The sequence below is a fragment of the Solanum tuberosum genome, unplaced genomic scaffold (genome assembly GCF_000226075.1).
Source record: "Solanum tuberosum cultivar DM 1-3 516 R44 unplaced genomic scaffold, SolTub_3.0 scf00069, whole genome shotgun sequence".
In the NCBI taxonomy this organism is placed as follows: Eukaryota; Viridiplantae; Streptophyta; class Magnoliopsida; order Solanales; family Solanaceae; genus Solanum; species Solanum tuberosum.
The window spans coordinates 1,663,658-1,676,983 of NW_006238995.1; the positions used below are offsets into that span (position 1 = coordinate 1,663,658).

Consider the following 13,326-nt stretch of genomic DNA (forward strand, 5'->3'; position numbering starts at 1 on the left):
AAAGTTAAAGACTTAAGTTAATTAAAATTTAATAAAATATTTATATTTTATTTGTGAATAATATATAAATAATTATAAAATTTATATATCTAATTTATCGGTTCGGTTTGGTTATTTTTGCTGTTTTTTTTAGTAAAATCGAAACCAAACCAAATAATGCCGGTTTTCAAAATTTAAAACCAAACCAACCAATCAATTTTTTTAATCAGTTTGGTTCAGATTGTGGTTCAATTTGGTTTTTTAACCATAACCATGAACATCCCTGTTAACTTTGACATTATTAGCTAATTATTGTACTTAATAAATATAATAATAATTAAATAGTTCCTCCCTAATAAAAGGGTCATAGATAGACCAAAAACTTATATATATATATATATTTCATTTCATATAGTATTTATTACAACAGAAGAGAATAATGATAAAAACTTCAATTTCTTAACAGAATGGAGTGAGCAATCAGAGAATTAATTAGGACTCGAACTCATAACATTAGCATCCACAAACAGTCGAATCCTTTGGAGCGCGATCTCCACAGTTTGATCATCGATGTTTGCAAAACAGATTCGGAACCATCCTGCCTCAGGACAATGAAAAGAAGATCCAGGCGAGATGTTGAGCTTCGCGTTGTTTATGATCAATTTCCATAGTGACACCTCAGCATTAAGTGTTGGCTCTTTCAATACACTCCTCAAATCCACCCAGCATTGCTTTTTAAACACTTAATTCCGATTTTTTCAAGTCCGCTACTGAATTTCTCGTGCCTTTTCCTTAACCTCTTACCGCTTTCAGTGAGAAATTCTTGTACAAATTCATCGTCAGCCAGCATGGAAGCTAAAAAATGTTGTGTCTCATTCAGATCACCGATGTTCGACCTTTTTCTAGCAAAATTAACGACATCATCATTAAACGAATACAGTATTCCCGCTCGAAATCCTGGAAGTCCCATGTCTTTTGAAAGACTAGACACAATATGAACCAAATTCTTATTAACATAAATTTCGTTTTCCTTGATAATTTCAGCAATGCTGACGAATCGTGGAGCATCAAACACGGTGCCAGCATAGACTTCATCGCAAACAAGGTCGTTAGTGAAGGTCAAGATGTTTTTCAGCGTGTCCCTATCCAAAACGGTGCCTAATGGATTAGAAGGATTGGTCAAGATCAAACCTTTGAGTTTGATATTTGCTTTTTGGGCTTTTTCATATGCCTCTTTCACAGCTTCTATTGTAATTTTGAAATTGTTGCATGAAATAGGTACAAGTTGTACACCAGTTCTCCAACATAAATCCCTATCGAATCTGTATTAATTTACGAATATAAATCAATAATTTGCAAAATATAAAAGATTATGACTATGCGGAATATAATGTAAACATACCCAGTGTAATAAGGTGCGGGGATTAAAAAAGCATCTTCAGGATCGGCCAAACAAGAGATGAGAGTCTCGTTAGCTGCAGTAGCCCCAGCAGTCAATACTATACGTTCAGCATCAAACTTCACATTACCCCCTCTTGTTTTCTCCATTAATTTTGCAATCCCCTGCATAAACAAAATAAAATATGTTTTGGCTTAGACACAAAATTTATCTTAGTCTCATATTAGATGTGCATTTTACTAAAAATATTTGTCTTCTATTACTTGATCACTTACTAAATCAGGATAGAATTATTCTTTTTTCCTATTTTACCACTAAAATTAATATGACCTTGGAAACTTTAAACATTTTTTGAAGATCTAAATTAAAGTTTTTTTTTTTATGATTAAGACGTCTAAATTTGAATAAGCATCTGAATATTAAGATGTGCATTAAGATCTAGATATACATATCTGAATAAACATCTGACTATTAAGATGTGGTCCATGGATCTAAACATTGAATGATTAAGATGGTTTGCTTTCAATATCTGAATAAATATTATAAAAAATTCATTTCAACAAAAAAATTACTTATTGATTAAAAAATAATATTTTCAATATTTATATTTGATTAAAAAATAAGTTATATGATATGCAAATATAAAATTATACATATCAATATAAAAATTATTACTCCCTCCGTTTCAAAAAGAGTAGTCTAGTTTGACTTGACACGGTGTTTAAAAAATAAATAAGACTTTTGAATCTTGTATTCCTAAATTAAAGTTATGTCAAATGTACAAAATTGCCCTTTAATCTTGTGGTCTTAAATATGTCACGTGAAAAGGTGAAACTAAAATGTTACCAAAAAAAAAAAAGTCATTCTTTTTTTGAAATAGATGGAGTATAACATGACTTTTTTTTTAAGAATTCAGCATAAACATCTTTTCATAAAAAAAAAATCCAACTAATCAAATAATAAAGAATGTTTCATATTATCAATGCCTAATGTATATTCTAACTAATTAGAAAAATTAAAGAATTCTTATTTTTTTTTTCCAAAAACCTTAATTCAGCTCTCTAACTTGTGAACCTCTAGTGTCATCCATGCTTTTTTGTAGCTGTAAAAGTTGTACGGTATAATGGTTCTTCTTATTCAAGACCGTCTATTGAGACAGAGAGATTTTTCTTTTCATGCCAAATTTTTTCTTTCAGTCAAAACTGAAGATTGGGGTGGAAAATTATTAAGAGTTACATCACTTTTGTAACCAACTAGATCTTCAACTCCATCAAGCGTGTGTATATATATATAACAAATATCAATACACCCAAAAAATGTTAATATAAAAAAACACTTATAAAAATTATAAAAACTTGTCAATTCAAAAAGGGAAAATTTGGTGTTTGATTGAGAAAATAGATGAAGAAAATTTGTAGCGAGAGAAAACAAGAGCAAGAAAAGCGACCAGCAGATATTTTAAAGCATATTAAATAAGTCTATATGGTATTTAACATTTTCCTATAGATCTGATTTGTTCAAATATTTTAAGATCCATTAAGAAGTTTTTTCTTTTTTAAAAAAAATAAATGGATTGAATCTAAATGATTAAGATTCAGAACGCACTTAATTAGTTAACTATGAATGATTAAAATTCAGACATTCATTAAGCGCAAATAAATAAGGCGTAACTGCCCATCTAATATTGAATGGAGGATCGCAAAATAAAGTACTTACATTAATTAAGCGTTCAAACAATCCATGATCTTGATTTGTGATTGAGAAAATGAAAGCTTGTAGATTTCTCTTATTCCAATCTTCAATCATGCTAACTGAAAGCTGATTTTCTGCGAGACCTAGTTGAATAATCCCATTCGGGTTATCCTTGAGGTCGAAAGGATCTTTGTTGTATGCTTTCCATCCCTCAAAATATAGTGAATTTTCGCCATGTTGTTCGTTAGTAGCCAGTTCAGACAAAACTACATTACTCGTGATTACGAAAACCTCTCTAATAGCCAGCAAATTACGACGCACAAAATTGGGCAGCAGTAGTAGTAGTAGTTGGTAGCAAAGTTGCAACTTTGCGACCAATAAGAAGAACCCATTCATAATAAACATTAAATAAAAAAATAGCTAGTGTTTTGTATAGGAAGAGAGAAAAGGTATTTTTCTTGGTAAGACAATAAGCAGTATTTATAGATAAAAATGAAGTGACCTCAAGTGAAGTATTAAGTGTTGGGTAAATTGTTAAATATCTTATTTCAATATGTTGTCATATATACATACTAAATTTCTGAATACGTACTTATAATAATATCAAATGTCTAATATGAAAAGATAAATCCAAATAACTTATTAAGAAGTTATTTCGTAGTTGATTAGAATCATGCAAATATCAATAATGCACATATTAGTATTATCTGAATCAGTAATTCTTCCACCCTCGTATTCAATTTCAATTTTACTTGTGGTGCCAACTTGAGTGGGACAACTCCAAAATTTGTATTTTTCCTTTTGTCTCAATATGGATCGTAGAATAAAAAAATTTCATAATTACCTTATAATTTATATATATAATGCATGCGAGTTTTTAAATTACAAAACTAGTTTCCATCTCTACGAATTATAATGTCCTAAACCCTATCAAATGATAATTTTGGTTTATGATATTTTGAGTTATGATAAAAGGAGGAAGCAGAAAAAAAAAAAAAAAACGTTGACGTTTATACCGACTTATTCTCTATAATATATGGATAAATCTGTATGACTGTATAACACAGTGAAACTTGGGGGCAATTTATCTTGTACATGGAATTCAAATTTCAAAAACATTTAATAAATCAATTAGTTTTTTTGTTAAATTACAATTTTTTAATATTTTTTTAAAAAGTGTGTAAGTAAAAATAGTTGCCTATACTACTTCCACCATCTCAATTCTCATATTAATTTAGTTACCTTATGAAAAATATATGTTTTAAATTATTTATTCACTTATTAAATCAAAATAAAATTAATTAACTTTTTCTATTTACATCAATAATTAATATTCTTTGAAAGCCTTAACAAACATAGAAGTTCCAAGACAAAGTCATAAAGTTGTAATATATTTTTCATAAATTATTTTATGTCCATTAATATGAGTAAATGATAAATTAGTAAAATTAACTATTTTATTTATGATTTTTAGAAAAGCCTATAAAATATTCTAAGATTTCTTATTACAACACATTTTCCAATTAACCCGCTTGGCCACAAATAAAATTTGGGAAAATTTGGAAAAAAACTTGAAATTTTTTTGGTCAGTGCGTTTGGTTACATAATTAGGCAAATATATTTGTTAAGAATCCCAAGTTTCCATATATTAGAAAAAATTAGTTTTTGGATCAAATTCTAGTATTTAGGAATTTTTAAAAATATCCAAAAATTACCCCAAACTTTCATATTTCATAAAAAATACTCATAATATTTATCTATCTATTACTAATAACTAGATTACTTCTTTATCTATTAAACACATGTTCACCAACCATATTAAACATCTCTATCTATTAAATAACAAAGGGATGTGATATCATTTGCAGGACTACTGGGAAAGTGAAAAAGAGCCTAAGCATGATAAAGAGTTATTTAATTATAGACATGTCTCTTTGCGTAATATAATTAAAAGAACATTTGGTGCGTGGAAAAGTAGATTCAGAATACTATGACAAGACATGAACATATAAATTAGACATGCAGGTGAAAATAGTAGTTGCTTGTGTCGTATATTATATTATTTTTGCGTGAAAATCAAAATAGTGATGAAATATTCAGTGAACATGAACGTGATGATATGATTACTGCTGAAGATGATGAACAATCAACTTAAAGTAACAGTAGTGATGAAAGCGTGTAGAGAAGAAATTGTTCGTAAAATGTGGGAAGATTATATAAAGGATTAATTTATTACTACCTCCTCCCGAAAAATTTGAATTCTAATTTGAGTGACATAATTGAGATAAAAGAGCAATTGTTTTAATGGGTTATAATTATAATTGAATCAATGACAAGTTTGAATATGTGATTAATGTATTACTCTTGCATATATTGTTATTGATTGTTATCAATTATATTGTAAGGTTATTTTTTAACGGAACATATTCACTATAAATAGATAATCCTATCTTTAGATACACATTTATCTCGAATGAATTATTTTATTTAGAATACTCTAGAATCAGTAATTCTTCCTCCAATCAAAGAGTGTGTTTGTGCAACTTGGGCTCCAGATCTAACATGTGCGTATAATACAATATGAAAAAACAAATATCAAATATGAAAAGACTAGTGGAAATAATTATTAAAAGTCGTTTCGCAGCTGATTAAAATTATACAAATATTAATAATACAGATATTAGTGTTACGTAGGTATTAGAATGTCTTGGAATCAATAATTCTTCCACCAGTCTCATATTCAACTCCAAAATCTGTTATTTTCCAATTTGTCTCAATATATATGGATAGTACAAAGAAGATTTTTTAATAGATTATTTATATAAATTAAGTAGAATTTTATAACAAACGCATATAACAACAAAAATCAACTATGAGAAGACTAATCCAAATAACTTATTGATAAATAATTTGATAATTGGTTAGAATTATACAAATATTAATTATGTATGTAATAGTTATTATGTGGATATTAATTGTTTCTATCTTCAGATATGACAAAGACAATTCATCATAACCTAGCACACAATTAGTTTTTTTTTCTCTTACAAAACTAATTTCCATCTATACGAATTATAATGCCCTAAATCCTATCAAATGATAATTTTTGTTTATGATAATTTGAGTTATGTCTTCTAGTAAAAGGACGAAACAGTCAAAACGATATTTATATTGTAAAAAAATCTGATATTTAATGAAGTCAAAGAAAGAGCTGGAGAAAGTTGGCTATGTCAGTATCGAATATTCCTTTAATTTACAATCACACGTGAATAATTTTGTACGACTTTGAACTGACTAAACTGTGCAACTTGGGGAATTTCCACAGTCTGTTTTGTCTTTTTATGATTATAAGACATTCAGATTTAGACGTCTTATAATCATAAAAAGACAAATGAAGAGGAAATTTTTAAAAGCTTACCTCTAAAACATCTGCTTCAAGTGCAATACACAATATGGGAACTGTCTTTATTGCATCTCCACCATCTATTTTGTTTTGCTTATCCATATTCTAGTACTCCCTCCGTCCCTTTTTAGTTGTCCACTTTAGAAATGGCACACAGATTAAGGCAACAATGATTAGCACAGTGAAGTTACAATTTTACCCTTATGACAACTTTTCACTTCAAAATTACAACCACTTATTTGAATTCAAGTGAAATAAATTGGAGGGAAACAACATACACTTTTACAATTTTCAAGAAGTGTAAATAAGGGTATAATAGGAAAAAATTTGTTGTCCTTTCTTGATTTGTCAAAATGGACAACTAAATAGGGACAACCAAAAAAGGAAATATGGACAAGTAAATAGGGACGGAGGGAGTAGTACTTAGTATTTTTTTTTGATTCTATGGACCAATTAGTTTTTTGTAAAATAATAACTTTTAAATATTTTTTAAGAAGCGTGTAAAAGACAGAGATATAATAAGAAAAAGTAGTAACTTTAATTTTAATTTTTTTCGTCTCATATTAATTGATTATCTTATAAAAATATATATGTTTCAAATTACTTATTTACTTATTAAATCAAGATAAAATTAATTTTAAAATGTCATTTCACACTTGTAATTAATACTCTTTAATAACCTAAACAAAAGGGCCACACTCACCTGCACTAGTACATCGTAGGCATGCTTTACCTAGTTAGCAATCACATCAGATATGCAAATATTCGAATAAAGAATTTTGTCATTAAAAAAGATTTAAATTTGTTTGACCTTTACTACCAACTGGACAACTTAATCTTTGTTGATTAAAATTTAATCCAACTTTATTAGATTATAAGTAGACTTAAACCTTGTTTGGATGGTTATTACCCGACCTGTTGTATCGTATTGTATTGTTGGTTTATATACAATATTATTTGTTTTAATTGTACTTAAATTATGTTGTATCGTATCCTTTAAATTCATCGTTAGATAACGACAAAGAGACTCATTTTATGTAACAGCCGATTTCGTGTGATTGCGCCTTTGCCTTAATATTTTCTTTTCATTTTCTCTTAATTTATTATTTAATAATTATATTTCATCTTTGACCTTACGTTTTCATAGTAGTTCTACCCCGTACCCTACTTTTCTTGTAGTTTTATCATTCAAATTGTCGATGTGTGACATTATGTAATGACAGAAAACGATACAATCTATCCAAACATTATATTCAATAAAATAATATAGTGCAATACAGTACAACACAATGCAATACAATACGATATATTATGAAACAATACGTAACAACAGTCCAAGCAAAGTGTAGGTATCACTTCTCATAAGTAGACTACACAATCGTGTTTAGTAGCGTGCATTTCAAAATATAAAGTGTACATTAATTTTGTTTATTAGTAATATCTTGTTTAGTAGTGTAAAAGACTTTAATGTATGTATTTGTATAATTAAAGACACAATTACCTATTAAAAAAATTTCCACCATATTTAAATTGTGAAGAGTATTTTTTGTAAAGAAATGATTTTTTTTAGACATTATGCAATTAATATTATTTTTTAATACAACAAACCAAACATTACATAAAGAATAATTTCAACATATATAACTAATGTAAGTATAATTAATAATTACAATCAACATTTAGTGATATCAACAATACTAATATATCATATTCAGTATTATTCTTATACATCCTACCAAATGACCCCTCACTTCTACACGAATTTAGATCTATAATATATAAGAGAACTTTACACAAATCTCATAGTGTTAAGAGGTAATTACATCTTATTCCTACTCTTTTTCAAATTACAAAACTCCCTTAAATTTAGTGGAATTCAGATACATCCCAAAACGTACCGGTTTTGGATACATCCATCAATGTCCCGATACATTGCGTCTCAATTTCGGATACATCACTCAACATCCCGATACATTGCATAAAGTGATGTATCCAACTAATACATCGCATAAAATGATATATCTGAAAGTATAAGAGAGAGTAGAAATTTTTATAATTTTTTCAAATGATTGATATATTTTTAAAAATATAGTAAACTAAGTTATTTATTTAAATAATTTTTCGTAACAATATTTTTTAATTTAAACACATATTCAATGTGTCAATACTATTTGACTGATAATGAGTTTGTCAAACTGTAGTGGTGATCTAGATGAAGATTGAAGAGGACAACTCTTTCTTTTCTCTTCCCACTTTTAGCTTGTTGTTCTCTTTTCTCTTTATTTTTTTGTTTTTTTTTTGTTTTGTCTTTTCTTTTCAGATTGGGCCTAGTCATTTGATGTTAGGGAAAATTATCTTGCACATATATTCACACTATATATATATATTATTTATATTTTTAAATAGTTGTGTAACCTATCACTAATTAAAAGTTTTTATCATACATTAAGGACGATAGACCTAGATACATGTATTTTACTACCATATACACTAAAATAAGGAGAGAAGTGAGCGGGGATGGGTAAGGAGGCGAATGAGATGGGGGAGAGATAGAGTCATGCATGTGTCTCAAATACATGTGAATCACGCTAGATACATGTATATGTATGTATATGTTGTAATTCACATGTATGTGAGATATCAAATACATAAGAGGGTGACGAGTGAGACGGGAGGAAGGTGAGCGAGATTTGTTTAAGCATCCAGATACATGCGAATCCACTTGGATACAGATATCTAGAACAAATTACACCTAATTTTGAACCTATGTATCTCGATATTACATATATCTAGATGTACCAAAATCTGATAAGATCGCAATATTACAAATTATAGTGTATCTAACTAATTAGCTCCAAACTAGTGGATTTCTATAAGTTTTCCTTTGATGTAAATATACTCTAGTTTTGATTTAATAAAATCTGGCCCTTTAGCCTTTTAGTTTTAAAAAAAAAACTCTTATTAGTCGTAGTCACACTAAAGAAGCATGAGATAGAGTGAGTTTCACAGTAGAAAAATAGTTTTTGAAGAAAAATAGATGGCGTGACGTGAATGTTGTTATAATAAGTTAAAAAAGTTAAAGTTGAATTATCTTTTGAGTGTGTAGCAATTTTTAAAATATTTTATTCAGACCTACAAGTTTTATTTATCACAAGGAACAAACTCCAATTATCAATTTTTCAAAACAAAGAATTTTTTTTAACAAACATCATATATGACTACAACACAATATCAATAAGCTAATAGGTCAATTTTGTAGTTGTGTTATCAAATATGATTTAATTTTGAATAACCCTTCTTAACGGAAAAATCAATTATTATAAATAAAATTGAGAAAACTGTATAAAATAGCAAACTATTAATTCAAATTAAATGCTATAACCACAGTTTGATTTAATTGTAACCTGTAGCAAACTGTTACCATTTCGGCTCTCTCCCTGAATTTCTCGCTCGCCACTCTCGTTTCTCGCTGGGCAGTCTCTCCTCGCCTCTCTCACTTTATACAAACACAAATGTATAAAATGTGTGTGTTTGTATAAAGCAAGAGAAAATTGTATATATACATATCTTTTCGTTCCCCACTCCTCTCTCCCAGATCTCGCTCACCAATCTCCCAGATCTCACTCGCCTCTCTCACTTTACACAAACACAAATGTATAAATTGTGTTTATGTTTGTATAAAGCGAGAGAAAATTGTATATACAAATACAAATACATATATTTTCGTCCTATACACTTATTATTATACAAATACAGATCTTCCCCTGCTCAGTTTTCTTTTGTCTTTCTTTCTTTCTCGCTTTATACAAACACATATTATACAATTGATTCTTTTGTATATGTATACCGAAACAGATTATACAATTGCTTCTTTGTATATGTATAGCGAAATATACATATTAATAGTCATATCAAACATAAAGTTTGCTATGGAGCGCAATTATGCAAACTATGGCTATAACATACAAATATGATTTTTATGTTTGCTATATGTGAAAATTGCTCAGTAAAATTTGCTAGGCCCATTGCAATAATGCCACGATCCAGACCGTCGTGATTGGCACCCACACTAACCTTCTGGTGGGAGAATCATTACTAGCACTCAAATCTAACAACTTAACCAAATACTACACATTTAAAGATACGGAAGCAGGTTTAAATGACAATAAAAATGGAGTCCCCATAAACTCCAAAGGTTTAAACAATTAACTAACCAAACTAATGCAGAAATTCAACCCCTAGAACCTGAAATTCATTGTACCAAAACTCCACTAACGACAAGTATAAGAACAAGGGGTACAACCCCGAAACTAAACAAACACCTTAAACAAATAGTCTGAGTCCGAAAAGAATGGACTTAAACAAGAAAGATCTATGGCAGCCTGAACGAACTGGCTCACCCTTAAATTCGATCACGCTCAATAGTCACCTAGTTGAAGTCTATCAATAGCCGTCTGAAGATGCCCTGTACTCAACAAAGAACAAGCAAATGCAGTATCAGTACATAACCACCGTGTACTGGTAGGATCACGCGACTATCCCAAAAGTGAAATATACATAAGCAGTCACAACAAAGTAAAACACGCATATACAATATTAGTCATCACTTACAAATCACGCAAAATTTCACAAGTCTCAAGAGATACAATTATCCTTTTAGAGAAACATGCAGTCTTCCAATATCAATCATCATTAGCTATGAACGTAATCATCACAAGTATATACACATCACAATGTAATGGTCCTCTTAGGAAACCTAATTCAGTGGTCCTTTCATGAAACCCAAACCCAAACTGTTAGCATACTGGTTCGTGGTACCTGATCCAAGTTAGTGTATCCGAACGTGGTAGCCGATCCCATGTTTATGCCGAAACGTGGCAACCGATCCATGTTTATGTCGGAACGTGGTAACCAATCCATGTTTATGCCGAAACGTGGCAGCCGATCCATTCAACAAGCCACAATCACAATGTACATTCTCACAATCATACAATCAAGTATTGATTCATGGCATACAATCATTCATTCATACTCAATTACATTAGGTGTGATCAATAGGCTTCATTCACATACACACATGCATTACAATGAAACAATTACAAACATATATCACACCAACATGAAATCACAACCATCACCTACCTCAAATCCAAGCTTAAATCCCCTAAGGCACTTAAATCGTCCCTTTCCGGATTCTTTTCGCTTGTTCTAGGTCTACAAACAACAATTTATACGCAAGGATCAACGCTTTTTCCACCATATTTCCAGATCAACCCCCCCCCCATCGATAATTACTCATGAATTTACGTTTGACTGATCGAAACATAGATTTGGGGAGTAAAATCATTACCTTTAGCCCTCAAGAATGGTGAAAAACGTTCAAGAACTCTCCTGGGGTCTCCTAGCTCTTAAAGTCAAAAAGTGCAGAATAAAACGTTTTTGGGGTTTTATTTCTGACTTAAGTCGCGTCTGTCCCGCCACAGCGGGACCCAGCCCGCCACAGCGGCCCCGCCCTGGCGGCAGAAATCCCGCCACTGCGGCTTGCACGGAACCAGTGAGCTATTTAAATAATTTCAAGACCCTCATTTCACAACACACCTTCAACCAACGCCACTCAGAAAATACCCTCCACACTAAGTTTAATTTCGGAAGTTCTATTCGCCCGAATTCAATTCCGTAAAGTCGTACGAGTTTCTTAACGACTTATCTATCCAGTCATGTGATCAAATTCATAACTAGATCACCCAATTGCTACCAGATTTCCCTAGACCTCACAGACTCCGATTTCATCCAAATCTGGACTAGGTTGGAAAAAAATCAAATACTACGAAAAAGTTTTTCGACCCAAAATTTTTCCCCATTGACTTTTCTATAACGACGGAATCAGGTCGGTACAAATAAAATATTAAAATTAAAATTTACTGGAAAACTGTCCAGTGTAGATGAGTACTATTGACATTAGAACTAAAACCTAACATATGTCATTAACAACTCAAAGAGTCAAAGTAGGTTAAGATCATTTTATCGAATCCATTTTTATTCATGTACTCCAAATTCAATTCATTTTAGCTCAATTAATTTTTAATCTACCTCAAATCTGATCTAATCGGCTCATCTGCCATCACTATGACATCTTAAATAATTAAAAAACTTATAGACATTGAGTTGTTGAGTTCTCTATAACATGTTACTCGAATCCATCCATAACACTTGTAGAGAAATCTCTTAAACTTGAAATAAGCAATATTAAGGGTGTGTTTGGTATGAAAGAAGTGTTTTCCTAGAAAATGTTTTCCTGGAAAATAAGTAGATTTTTGACTTATTTTCTCATGTTTGGTTGGTGAGTAGAAAATATTTTCTGGAAAAGATTTTTTAGTGTTTGATTTATGAATGAAAATATTTTTGAGAAAATATCTTTTATTTTTGGGAAAAAGGTCTGAAATATATCCGAACTTTGACCGAAATTGTTGTTATGATACCGAACTTTGGAAAGGACCTTTACCCCTTTGCACTATTTAATAATGTATTTTAAAGGTATATATGTGCCCACATGGACATCATAAAATATTGCATCATAAAATATTTATGACGTCCACGTGGGCACATAAATATCTTTAAAATACACTATTATATAGTGCAGAGGGGTAAAGGGTCATTTCCAAAGTTTGATATTGTTACAACAATCGTAACAACAATTTCGACCAAAGTTGGAGTATTTTTCAAACCCTTTTCCCTTTATTTTTACTACAAAGTAGAAAATAAATTTTGAATTGAAATTGAAAATATTTTTTAAAAATAAATTTTAATTTTTTTTTGGGGAGGATGGGGTGGTGGGGGTGGGGCAGGCACCAGG

At 30.2% G+C, this 13,326-nt stretch overlaps 1 pseudogene; it reads right to left on the reverse strand.

Annotated features, from left to right (window-relative positions):
* Positions 1-438: 438 nt before the first annotated feature.
* LOC102599574 (1-aminocyclopropane-1-carboxylate synthase 4-like) lies at positions 439-3,581 on the reverse strand (annotated as a pseudogene).
* Between the last annotated feature and the right edge of the window lie 9,745 nt (positions 3,582-13,326).